General features: G+C 41.0%; 1 long non-coding RNA gene across 1 annotated transcript; it reads right to left on the bottom strand.

Moving 5' to 3' along the window:
- Window positions 1-3,339: 3,339 nt before the first annotated feature.
- LOC131193297 (uncharacterized) lies at window positions 3,340-7,361 on the bottom strand. Its single transcript, XR_009153875.1, has 2 exons — window positions 7,303-7,361; window positions 3,340-4,260 (listed from the first exon to the last, which is right to left on the bottom strand). It is a non-coding gene; the product is annotated as an uncharacterized LOC131193297 (long non-coding RNA).
- Window positions 7,362-13,287: the final 5,926 nt, after the last annotated feature.

Here is a 13,287-nt window from a genome sequence, read left to right as displayed (position 1 = left end):
TGGTCTCATATTGCTACGTTTTATCTCACCTTGTCTCTCCAAATTGGCATTGGCTACTTGAATGGGAAAGGTTCATTTAATCTATTGCCACTACTCTGGCTTCTTTTACCTTTAACAAGGTTAATTAAGTTTTGGTCCCTGAATTGGAAAAGACAAAAGGACAGCATATAGATAGAATCTGTGTGGATTCATATATTTTAGTTTAGTGCCTCCTTCAGACCTGGACTGTGATTCAGCATCATGTGTCACGTGAACCCAGATAATGGAGTTACTTAAGTAAACCACTGGCTAATAATAGTAAGTGTTATGCAAATAATGGGTAAAGGAAACTTACTAATAATAATCTAGCACGTTACTTTCCAAAAGTGTTGACCTACAATTTATTATCTTCAGCCAACACGATTCTTGGAGTTGGAAAGTTGAGGAAAATTGGATTAATGTTCCCATTTGCAGAAACCGATACTCCTCTATAAATATGCCACTGCATTCCACATTAAGGTTATAGCTGAATTCACATAATACACAAAGCCAACATGAAACAGATCACAATCAGGCTCAGGGTACTGTGTGACTACAATCATAAATCAATCAGTATGATTTTTAAATTCTAGCTTATGACAGCGTGTGAACCAATTGTGTTGTATTAAACCTTGCTTAGAGAAAACATGTTTTGACATATCATGGAACATATTTCTTAGTTTTGCATGCCACCATAAGCTAAAATGCTGTTGATTAGTGTACTGTGTTAACAAGTATTGTTAGTTTATAATTCAGTGATTGACTAAATCATGATTAACCATGGATAAATGTCACGCAAACACAGCCACTGAAGGGATATAATATTCTTGCTTTGTTCTGCGCTCCAATTGACGTTATCTAAATCCTCTAGAACTTATAGCACAGAAAAAAGGCAAGAACATTCATTGATAAATTGCCACCTAAAATCCCTTCAGATGTGAGTTTTATTACTTCATGTCTTGGCCTATGTTTACTTGGGTGTAATTGTCAGAACGGATCTTCTACATATAGCCTACTTTCCTTACACTGATTATCAGCAGGGGTTTCAGTCAAACATGTCCTTTCAATAACCCTTTAGGACTTTAGACCTGGTTTTCACATTGTTCTAGCTTTCCTCCAGGAATCTAAAGGCAGTTTTCAAAGATTCTTAAATACCTTTCATCCATTGGTGAAATCTGAACTAGTTTATGACTGGTTTGCTGGCTGCACATGCGTGCTGCGCGTGTGCATACACAGTGCACACCACGCACCAAATGCAAGGTGCGCACATGCACAATGCATGCCAAAAGGATGCATGGGATAAGTAGAACAGTGCACGCAGGGGGGAGGTGATCAGCTGTGCGATTTTTTTTTTACTTTTAAAAGCATTTTTTTACAACCTATTTGGCCAAATAGGTTGTAAAAAATGCTTTTAAAAGTAAAAAAAAAAGCTCTGACGATTGCGTGGCTCAGCTGTGATCTTCAGAGCCTTTTTTTTACCTTTTAAAAGCATTTTTTAAAAGAAGCGGGAAGTGGGCGATTGGGTGGGCATGGGAGGGGCAAGGATTTTTGCTACCGGTTCTCTGAACCACCTGCTGCCATTGCTACCGGATTGGGTGATCCGGTCTGAACTGGGAGCATTTCACCCCTGCTTTCATCCAAGCACTGATTATGCCTGTTCTCCTTTTTTAAAAAAATCTTCCCCTGCACTAGAACATTGTCAGCCTATCATTTCGGAGTAATTAAAAAAATTCTCAAGGTTGTGGATCTGAATGTTGGCTAATTCTCTCCTACAAACTTCTTTTGAAGAAACGTTGTCAAAATCAAATTTATTTCTGGAAATACCCCAGGCACATGTTGCTAAGAGAACATTAGTTATTTTATGTATAAATAATCACAATGTAAAGACTGACAACGGCAATGTTTTAAAAACAGACATTATAACCTTGGAGGCAAAAACAGATCTGGGAAAGAGGGGGCTGGATGAACACGAACAATTTTGAGTATGAAACTTATTACCATATAAGTAAGATAATAGATCTGAATATAAATTTAGCCTAAAACAGAACTAGCTGCCTTTTCAGGCAGAGATTTATCTTCAGGATTTCTCATGAGATTCTAAATTGAGAATATACTGGAAAAAGTTGTGTGAAGGATTGAACGATGGCTGAATCTTTATGTTAAAACTTAGGCATGGCCAAGTAAGTTCCTCAAAGACCACAAGGAGGAAATAGTCTTAGTTCAGCTGTGAATAGAATCTGTTAACTCTTTGTAGCCTTTTCTGCAAAGAAAATATAGAAGCCAGTCTGGAAGCAGTTCCTTGCAACCTAATTAAGTTGTGGCTAAATATGACACAGATGCTGCTGTATTATGAAAATTAATCTATCTCTCATGCAACCCTTAGAAAAGGATAGGAAGGAGTATACATAGAAGCAGAATACTGTTTAGTGCTTGTAGATGAATTATCAGAAAATAGGTCTATGGAGATTCTCAGTCCTCCAGGTCATGGTTGTCCTAAAGGTGCTTTTTCAGGAGGCAACTAGACTTCCTTGTTTTTCTCTGAAGACATTTTGCTTCTTAATCAAGAAGCTGCTTCTTGGTCAGAGCTGAAGAAGCTTCTTGGGTGAGAAGCAAAACATCTTCAAAGAAAAACAAAGTCCAGTTGCCTCCTGAAAAAGCACCTTTGGGACAACCATGACCTGGATGACTGAGAATCTCCATAGAGGTTTAGCTAAGCACTTCAAATGGTGCGGGAGATGAACGGATTTCCAGAAAAATGGCAGACTACAGGAACCATTTGTACTTCAGTTTGAGATGCAAACAACACAGACTCATCCCCAACAGCCTGCTCTTTTCTTCAACAGTGAAGGAACACATAGCCGAAAACATCCTGCAGCCCAAGAAGGCTCCACACCCATTTGCACTACTCAGGTGACCCTAAGGATGCAGATAAATCTCCAATTGGCCTCATGGACTCCCTAAAAGAATGCAAATGACCAGCTGTCTGCAAGGAATATAAATCCTTCCATTCCCCACCAGCCTGTCAGAACTGAAGAAATTTCTTGGATGAGAAGTGAAACGTCTTCAAAGAAAAACAAAGTCCAGTTGCCTTCTGAAAAAGCACCTTTGGGACCATCAGAAAAGATACTGCAGTTTTATATTTCTGCATTTGATCTTAGCAAGAAAATAGGCACCAATCCTAAAATAGTTTCCTTATAATGGTAAACTATGAATCTCTTCTAGGGACTAGATTCAGTCTACGCACTCCGTCACAGTATAATTTAGCATGACATACTGAACTGAACTTCAAATTTATGCCTCTAGATTAAGAACCGGCAACACTCAATATAACAATATTTTATTCATATACTAACATATTTACATTGACCTTGTCCTATCCCCAACCCCATACAGATATTTTTGGTTGAAATTCTCAGTATAGAAAACATTTTTTTTTTGACCTGAGCACATAAGATGTGCTCTTACCAAGAAACAGCAATAAAAATAGTTGTGTGAAAGCCAAACCAGATAATTACTTTGGGAAAGAAAAGTTATGCTGGCCTGGCCTCTCAGTTAAGAGCCTTATTCTCTCCATGGCTCTGACTGGTAGTCTTTGGTTAGATTTCTTTGACTGCACAGCATGGCCTCAGATACTTCCTTAATTCCCAGGATCCACCCAGAAATCCAATATTATGCCAGCATAACTCTAGCTAGCTGGGACAGCCGATGTGTTGAACTGTATTCAGATGAAAAGGCAGATAAGTCAACCCACATCATGAGCTCATGCGCACATCTATGTAGGTTATTTTTTTGGCAGCCAGGTGCTATTCTTGGAAACTCTTCTTTTTTCCCCATTAACCTCTTCTGTCTTCCACTGGCATCAATGCAAGAGCTCCATTCAGTTTACAGTGGATGCATTTTGGATGCAACTGTCATGAACTGCATGTGAAGGAATGCATGAAATAAGTTTCTGGCTTGTAAATGGTTATGCAAAGACATCTACCCAAGACAGCCTCCACACACATTCACATCCTCATACATATTAATCGGGGAGCCTCATTTACATTTATGTGTGATTTGTTACAGATTTTCTACTTCTGTCCATACTCGGCATTCCTTGTAATTGTAGGGCAGGCTTCTTTATCTAACGTTTCAAAGTCCACTGCCAATGTTTCAGTCTTCTCTGACCAATGTTTCAATTAGGCATTGTGGGATCCGATGGAATTCTGGATTCTTCTTCATTCCCAGGCATTTGTTCCATCACTGGAAACAACACATCTGACAATTTAGGGCAGGAAAGGGATGACACAGCTTATTCTGAAGTTGCCTCTCAATAACATTTCCCTCTGGAAAAGAATTGCTTATTGTTTTCTACTATAGTTTCATGCCTTCAGTGTGGGCAAATTAGATTTATTTATGTAAGAAGCAAATTTAAACCACCCCAAATTACAGAGTATGATTCTAGAACCCCTTATGGCTCCACTGTTTGGGTCCTATACTAGTTTTTATATAATCGTGTGACAGGGGATTATTACCAAAAAAAAAAAAATGAATGGCCCTTTATTCCAGATATACATGCCAAAGTTACAAATCGTTTTCCTTAAACTAAGACAGAAATGAAGTGAGCTGAGCTTATGTCTAAGTTAAAATAGTAATTGCAATCACATTTTACATTTTCATTGTGATTTTTTAAAAAATGACCGTAGAACTTTATTGATTGATTGATTGATTGATTGATTGATTGATTTATTGATTTATTGAGGATGGTGATCATCAGAAAACTACCATATGTAACTGCTTGTATGTAGCCATTTGCTTAGACGATCTACACTCAGTGAAAGAAGTTCTGTTCCTTGATCCAGACCAGGGGTGAAATCCAGAAGGTTCTGACAGGTTCTGGAGAACCGGTAGCAGAAATTTAGAGTAGTTCAGAGAACCGGCAAATACCACCTCTGGCTGGCCCCAGAGTGGGGTGGGAATGGAGATTTTGCAGGCTCCTTCCCCTGCCACGCCTACCAAGCCATGCCCACAGAACTGGTAGGGAAAATTTTTAGATTTCACCCCTGATCCAGATAGATTGGATAAGATTTTGTGCTTGTGTGACTTCCTAAGGAAACTTGCCAACAAAGAATGCATTGTTGCAATGTAAAAATGGGAAGTGAATTCAGTTCCCTCACATGCATTAACAGGAAACTAATCTGGTCTCCATGATACACAGTTCGGGGGGGGGGGGAAATCTACCCAATAGATATTCTTTTATAGGGCAGTTGTTGCAAAGTACCAGTTGATAACTATTACGTCACTCATTAATATTTCATGAGAATTCTATAGCCCAGCCCCAGACAAATCTTTCCAACAATTTTCCCTATCTGGTGTCATCACCAGATACATTTCCCAATATTTCCAGCCAGTGTAGTGCTTGGCTATATTACCCAGAGATTCTAGAATTGCTGTTTGGACCATCACCTTAAAGAAACAAGGTTGGGGAAATCTGGCTTATACTTTAAGGTTACAGTTGAGAACAAAGTTAGTTTGTGAAGAACAACTGGAAAAGGCTGTTTAGCTCAGGAAGCCTGCACCTTGCTATTTCGAAGAATCCATGTTCCCTATTTTAAAGCCCCAAAGTCTACCATGAAATACAACATGTTTTTTTTTTTACAGTCACTAGCTTTTCATTATCACATTCTAATTGGCAGTACTTCTTCTTTTCAAGAGATAATCGTACAATGCAGAAGGTTTATACACGGGGAAGTCCATCCTGCACAGCAGGAATTTCAAAATAAAGATAAATGTTGAAGCAAAACAGGAATTTAATTGAAAAACATGGGCAGGGAATGTGCAAATCCCAGGCTGCAGGAATTAGTGAGGGAGGGGAACTGGCAATTTCCTGGAGTTTTGTCCGTAAAAGGTTGCACTGAGGATTTGATGTTCCATTCCGATTGGGGTTGTCTATAATTGCTGGGAACATTTAAAAATATGTAAATTATGTCAACATCCTTCACACGAGCACGTTGCCTTCATATTTTATTTTTCAAGATCAATCAGTGCTCATTAAAAGATAACAGTTTGTATATTGTATGAATATGATCAAAATGATGGTGATTTTCTTAAGTGCCAAGCACGGCAATAAGAAATGGAACAAGGAAAAGGGGACAATGCTACGCCCATGATAGGGAACTTGGGCAATGAACCAATACTGGGATTTTGCTGATTTATTATACCAGTTTAAGCCAAGAATGCCAACAGGGGAAAGCTATGGGGGCTTTACTTTTCTGGCAAGCCTTTAATCCCTCCTCAGTTTGGCTCTCACAGTTTCCATGAAAAGGAATTTATAGAAACAAAAAACTCTTTTTCTTGACTCTGGATGTCAAGGGGCAATGCTTTGCCATGGGAAAAAGTTGAAGATCTTTTTTCAACCCATATTATAGTGACTGCATGGCAAGCTTATTCATGCTAAACGGAGAATATTTGTACCTCAGGATTGAAATGGGGGAACATTGGTGTCTGAGCTTGGTTGTTTTCTTGCAGAGATTTCAATACCCAACATCCTCAATGTTACGTTACCCAGTTTGGGTAATGAAACGTCTGCAAGAAAACAACCAAGCTCAGACAGCACCAAGGTCCCCTCATTAGCCATGCTTCATCGAACTATGCTTTACTTTGACATAACTCAATTTCCTTAGTTGAACAATATACTTAGACACAAATTACATTGTGGGTCAGTATATCTTGGGACTACGACCATTGTCATGGTTGATATTATTATTGTCTAGGTCAGTGGTGGTGAACCTATGGCATACGTGCTGGAAGTGGCACACGGAGCCATCTCTCTGGGGCATGCCAGCTGACACCCATTGCTCTTACGTGTTCTGGTGCGCCAACTATCTTCGTGCATACGGGAGCACTGGAACCCGGAAGATCAGCTTCCCCATGCGCACATGCGCGCCAGGGAGCTGCCCTTCTGGTTTCTGGTGCTCCCACGTGTGCACACTAGGGAGCTCCTCTTTCGGTTTTCAGCACTGCCCCACATGCGCGTGCTCCCATTTTGGCACTCGGTGCTGAAAAGGTTCACCAGCACCGGTCTACCCCATGATGGATTAATTGCTACTTGATGAAAAACAAACAAAAAATCCCAAATCATGAAACATGCTGTCGAGCCCAGCTCCGGCTCGACACATGACACTACAGTGATCTGGATTGTGAGAGAAGCACCTACTCAAAGATCCGAAAGGACAAATTATTGTGGACTCATTCGGGTGGTGCGGGGATCGGCGTCTGGGTTGCATGGGGGAGGGATCATCATACCTGTGGCCGGGATAGCAGGAGATGAGGCTTGCACGTTGCGACAAGCTGCCACGGTTCCGGGATCTGGCAGATGACGTGGCAGCTGAGGCCATCAGACGTGGAGGGAGGGAGCGGTCAGGCATCCAATCAACTGAGCAGCTCAGCCAAAGGTGGGGCGCAAGCGACACAGGATGTTTAAAAAGGCGCTGAGAGGCGGAAGCTCTCAGTGCCGACTTTCTACAAAGCAACCTCGACTACTACTGAGACCCAGTCTGTAGCAGACCCAATAAACGAAGTCACGGGTGGAAAATAAAACCAAGCAGGCTTGTTTTTTTTCATGGCGTCTGGCACAACCGTGGCTGAGCTAGCCGAGACATGCTTTCTATCTGTGCTAGGTACTGTAATCAGTACCAAAATGTAACGGCCATTGATACTGTATATATTAAATTATGACTTGATCTGTGGTGCATCCTTTAACATATCTCAGCTGAGCTGCTCCCACATGCTGAAAAAGTGAAACTTCCTGCCTTGCCCTCCTATGGCTGCTTTAATCTTGATCTGCTTTTGGCTGAGTTATCACAGAACTGAGGAAGGTGAACTGGAGGGTGAAGAAAAGGAGGGACTCGGGGTAGAAGGGAAACCTTCCAAACACAACAGGTTGAAATCTTCATGAAAGATCAAGACAGGGAACTGAGTAGTTGAAAACCGAAAAAGGCTAGCACAGTGATGCCTAAGCTTTTTGCCTTCACGTGACAGGAGGGGGCGGTGGGGGGGTTGCGCGTGCCCACACCCATAATTCTATGCGCCCCACCCCAGCGCATGCACATGCAACCCCTCCACTCCCCCCACTCCTGGCACGCGATGGCCTAGTAGGCCTGTTTTTCTCACCTGGCTCCAGAGCCTTTCTAGGAGTCGGGGGGGCAAAAACCGCCTTCCCCACCCCCCCAGAAGTCCTCCAGAGGCTGAAAATGGCCCATTTGCCAACTTCCGGTGGGAACGGAAGGCCCATTTTTTGCTGTCCCCAGCCTCCAGGGCCTCTCTAGGAGTCTGGGCAAAAATGGCCTCCCTCCCCATACAGAGGTCCTTCTGATGCCAGAAATGGCTCATTTGCCAACTGCCAGTGGGACTCTGAGCTGAGCTCACATGCCCACTGATATGGCTACATGTGCCATAGGTTCGCCATTACGGGGCTAGCAGATGAAGAAAAATAATTAGAATTGGCAGAGAGCCCAGCTGACGAAATGAGAGTCCGCAATTCAACAAAGCAAAAGTTTGAACCTTTGAAGCAGGTGAACGATACATCTGGAAAAGGTGTGTCATGAACAGTCTGCTGCAGACTTTCCATCATGAATGGAGTTCAGCTTTACAACATGAGAGAACTCACTAAAAACTGATCCAAATTGCCTTTTGTGTTTGAAAGCCTACCTTGAATATTCTAGGCTGGGGAATCTTATTGCCTGAGATCTTTCTGTGTTTTTGTTTGAATATGGGGATAACAGTTTACATGTTTCTCTTGCACTGCATCGAACAGCAGGAAAAGTCACATCAGCCTCATAGATTACCTAGTTTTTCCTCATTCCAAACAGATGACCATAAGAGGCCTTGAATCTCTTGCTTTTTTCTCTGATTATCAGCAAAGAAACCTCTACTGCCTAGAAAGTAGGAAATCTAAATACAGTACTGTGAAATTGAATTACATTTTACTTTCTCCCATCTATTTTTTAGGCACTCATTCCTGAGCCCTTGTGATAGAGCAGTCGTGCTACAAAGCTAAATCGCAAGTTGCTAAGAAGAGATATTTTGGGAGAAATTCTCTTCTAACAGAACTTCTAGCCTGCAGACCGCTGGTGGTCTGTGAGAAAATTTTGGTGGTCCGTAGAAAAATTATTTGCATTTTTTATATTGCACTAAATACTATTTATCTTTTATAAAAATTCATATTAGTGGTCCGCCGGATTTAAAATTATGAATTTAGTGATCCCTGAGGTCCGAAAGGTTGGCGACCCCTGTTCTAGTCCATCCTCTGTTCAGGCAGGAGACCCTATTCCATCCAGAATAAATGGCTGTCCAATTTCCTCTTAATAACCTCCAGTAATGGAGCACCCACAACCTCTGGAGGGAAGCCATTCCCAAAAAAAACCAACCTTCACTTGAAAGAGACTTTTTAAATCTTCCCACCAGCAGAAATCTGCAGCCACCAGTTTCACAGCGTGCAGCACCAGTGGATTTAAATTTGCTTCTAACAGATTAACAGAGTTGGAAGGGACCTAATAGGTCATCTAGTCCAATCTCCCCACTCAAGCAGGAGACCCTATACCATTTCTGACAAATGGTGTAGGGTGCTTTTCTTTTTTGTTTTTTGAATTGTGCTTCTCTGCTGACTAGGTGGCTATAAAACAGGGTGTCCAAACTTGGCAACTTTAAGAATTGTGGACTTCAACTCCCAGAATTCTTAAAGTTGCCAAGTTTGGACACCCCTGCTATAAAGGACAGGAAATCTTTTTCAGTATTAGATTTGTGTTATTTTTTTTCTTCAGCCATTTGAACAAGTAGCCGCTGATGCTGAGACATAATAACCAAGTGGGAAGTGCTGAAATAACTTTGGTTTTGCAGATTAAAGTATCCATTTTTTCTCCGGCATGGGAACTATGGGAAAACCAGAGATGGGTTTTTAACTTTATATTTTAACCCTTTAAATCATCCTCTCCGCTCTGAGAGAATTGGGGTTGGCAGTAAATTAGATGCTGGTTGTTCATGGGTTGTGCATCCTCAAGACATAAGATCTGAAACAGCCCTGTTATGTCTCCACCAGGATAGAGCCCTGTAGAGCAGAAGTTCAGGATGAGATGGCATCATTCAGGTTTGGAAGAGCGAAGGGCTAGTTTCCCCCAGTCTCTAGGAATGCTGGTCAGGGGTCTACCCAGAGGTAAACTTCCTTAAGTTCAAAATCTTTCTCTCCTAGATACTGTAGGTATGTTGGCATTGCCATTTTATGTATCAATCTTCTGGATTGAAACTGGATGAAGAGCCGCTGTGCTGATGCACTAAGGGTGTATCTCTTGATATTCACAAAACTGTAGTATCCTCCTATAACCTGCTCCTCTCTTATATTTGCAATCAAAATTGCAAAGAAGAAAGGTTACCTTAAAAGAGTCATTCCCTGTGTGCCATCCCGGCATAAAAGGATGATGAACCCTATCATTTTATAAATATTGACCTTTTCCTTCAGAAATGTTATCTGAAAGAAATTAATGGTGTGTTTGCACCGCTACTGATTGATTGGCAAAATATAGACAAACTAAAGATTTCTTCAGCTTCACAGCAATACAAAATAAAGGATTTTTGATAAGTTCTAGCATTTGGATTAGTAAGTGCTTTCCTTCAGAACAATCTGTAACATTTAGATCCATATCGGGACTTTTCCCTCCTTCGTTAAACTGGGCAGGGACAGGGCCAGCATGGGACGCATCTGGTCCATGGGCCGTGAGTTTGACACCCCTGTGCTAGAACCACATCATATGAAGTCCCCGGCCACTGGCAGGCAGCCTGATAGGGAGCTGCTTCTGGAAATTGCCAGAAGGTTATTTTATCGGGTGACTTCAGATTCTTTGAATAGGCATGTCTTCTCACAATACATTACAAATATTTAAAGCAGAAACAAAGAATTCAAATTATTAATGGGTGCCATGTATTGTTCCTTAGCAATTCAAAAGTCATTTGGGGTTCCAAGTAAAACTGCAAGCTCAACCAGTGATATTTATTTTCAGTTTAGCATGGCTGGAATTTTAGACTGGGATCCTCTATGTATCTACCCAGAGATAAACTTCCTAAAATTAGAGTTGTTTTCCTCCTAGATAGGTATGTTGGCATTGTCATTTTATGTGTCATTCCGGAGCAATTAAGACTGCAGACTAATTAGATCATGTCAAGTTCTTGGCAGAAGCTCTTCATTGCTGTTATCACATCAAATTTTTAATTTTTTCCAGCAGATGGAGCCAGAACAGAATTTTATAAATAGGCCTCCAGAACTACAGTAGAATAGAATAGAATAGAATAGAATAGAATAGAATAGAATAGAATAGAATAGAATAGAATAGAATTTTTATTGGCCAAGTGTGATTGGACACACAAGGAATTTGTCTTGGTGCAAATTGTATTTTAAGAACTGCAAGACTTCATTTTAACTTTTCATCCTTTGGCAACATTTTTTTTTTAAATGGACCCATTTGGACAGAAGTCCAGAATAAGCACCCAACTAATCCGAATGCTAAAATAGACATTCAAGTTGCATTTTTTTAATGCAAGTTCCCTCTTACTCATAATCAAAACTGGCATTTTGGGGAGTTTAAATTACATTCCTGAAACAGGTACAATCATCTATATATATATAAAAGTGAAAACCACTCACGCATTAATCATGAACTCTCCAGAACCGTAAAGCCTACAAACTTGAAATTTGCCATGTATGTTCCTCTTGGCTTCTAGGTGCTCACTAAGAAAGGATTTTTCAAAATGACCATCAGAGCATTAGTATTTCCTATATTATTATTAACACGCTCTGATGCTAAGGAATTCTATTCCCCCTCCCCACCTCAAAAGAAATCTGTTCCAAATGCAAAACACAAGCAGAGGAGAGGAGTTTCACTTTCAGTTTTACTTTCACAGCAGCAAGCAGCCTTACTACAGAACATTTGAGCTGTCACTACACCTGTCTCCTTGCTCACACAGCAAATACTGTTTGAGTTTCCAAACACCCCTCAACTCTCTCACACCCTGACAGGATGCTAGCCAGATGAATACCAATGGATGTTGCGGGCTGGGACATTCTACTCCCCAGCCCCCTCTGTTCCAACTGCCAGTTGCATTATATTAGCACACTCTGATGCTACCGAGTTACACGTTCTACGTAAGTTTCAGGCTGCAAGTGTCAATTTATCAAACCCAAGCACATAGTTTTGTAGTGAAGCACGGGCGTCCATCTAGTTTACTATACGATAAAGACCCAGCAATTACATCTCAAGATGTAAAGGAATAATAAAATTAGGTCACACTCCATGTTACAAAACTTGCTGTTAGTTTCATTACAGCTTCCTAGAATCCTAGGCTAAATGGAATGCATGTGTACACAGACTAAATGATGGCAAGCAGGACGTGTGTATCATTGATATCCATCCATGCACTCTAGCTGCTGGTTCAGCAAGATAACAGGGATTAAAAAAAGGCAGCACAAGGTTGAAACAAATTTTTAGCTGCTATCTTTTTCTTCCATATGGAAGCCGTATGATAGGAAGAAAAATCTTCTTTTTGGAGTGGGGTGATGACCAACATAAGAGTTCTTTGAGGAATACATATTAATAAAATGCTACAGTATGTACCATAATTATACATCTACTAGCTGCTTCAAACTATTCCAAAGTCGTAAATGAACATGTGTCATATGCTCCTTGCTCTGTACAATCTAAAGAGGGAGGGAGACGATGCAGTTGTCACACCCAGGTTTTTCAGATGAGATCTGATTTTCCAGGCAATAAGCATGGGGGTCTGTGGCATTTACCCTTTTTTATAGAATCTAGCAGGGCAGAACCTGCCATTCTGTTTCAGCAGACTGGGATACTATAGGGCACTGATTCGCTAAGAATCACCGATTCTGAGGTTCTCTGGGGGTCCACAAGCCCCTTTCAGGGGATCCATGAAGTCAAATCAGTATATATTTCAATTTTTCTCAGTTTAATTTCTAATGTAGTAAAGATTGATAAATATAATCCACCTAAATCATACTATCTGGAGTCCTCAATAATTTTTAAAGATTGATACCGAATTTCAACTTCCATCTGTTTTTGAGTTGTTGATGCTCTCTGAGCTTGGTTGTTTGTTTTCAGACATTTCATTACCCAACTAGGCAAGATCATCAGTAACATCTATGTCGTGTCCCACTCCTCCGCTGACGGCCGGGTCAGGGAAATCCGAATCAGGCTTGCCTCTGCAGCTCTGCCCAAAGTCCTAGCA

This window comes from Ahaetulla prasina, chromosome 2, assembly GCF_028640845.1.
Source record: "Ahaetulla prasina isolate Xishuangbanna chromosome 2, ASM2864084v1, whole genome shotgun sequence".
Taxonomy (NCBI): domain Eukaryota; kingdom Metazoa; phylum Chordata; class Lepidosauria; order Squamata; family Colubridae; genus Ahaetulla; species Ahaetulla prasina.
This window is presented reverse-complemented; position numbering and strand designations above follow the sequence as displayed.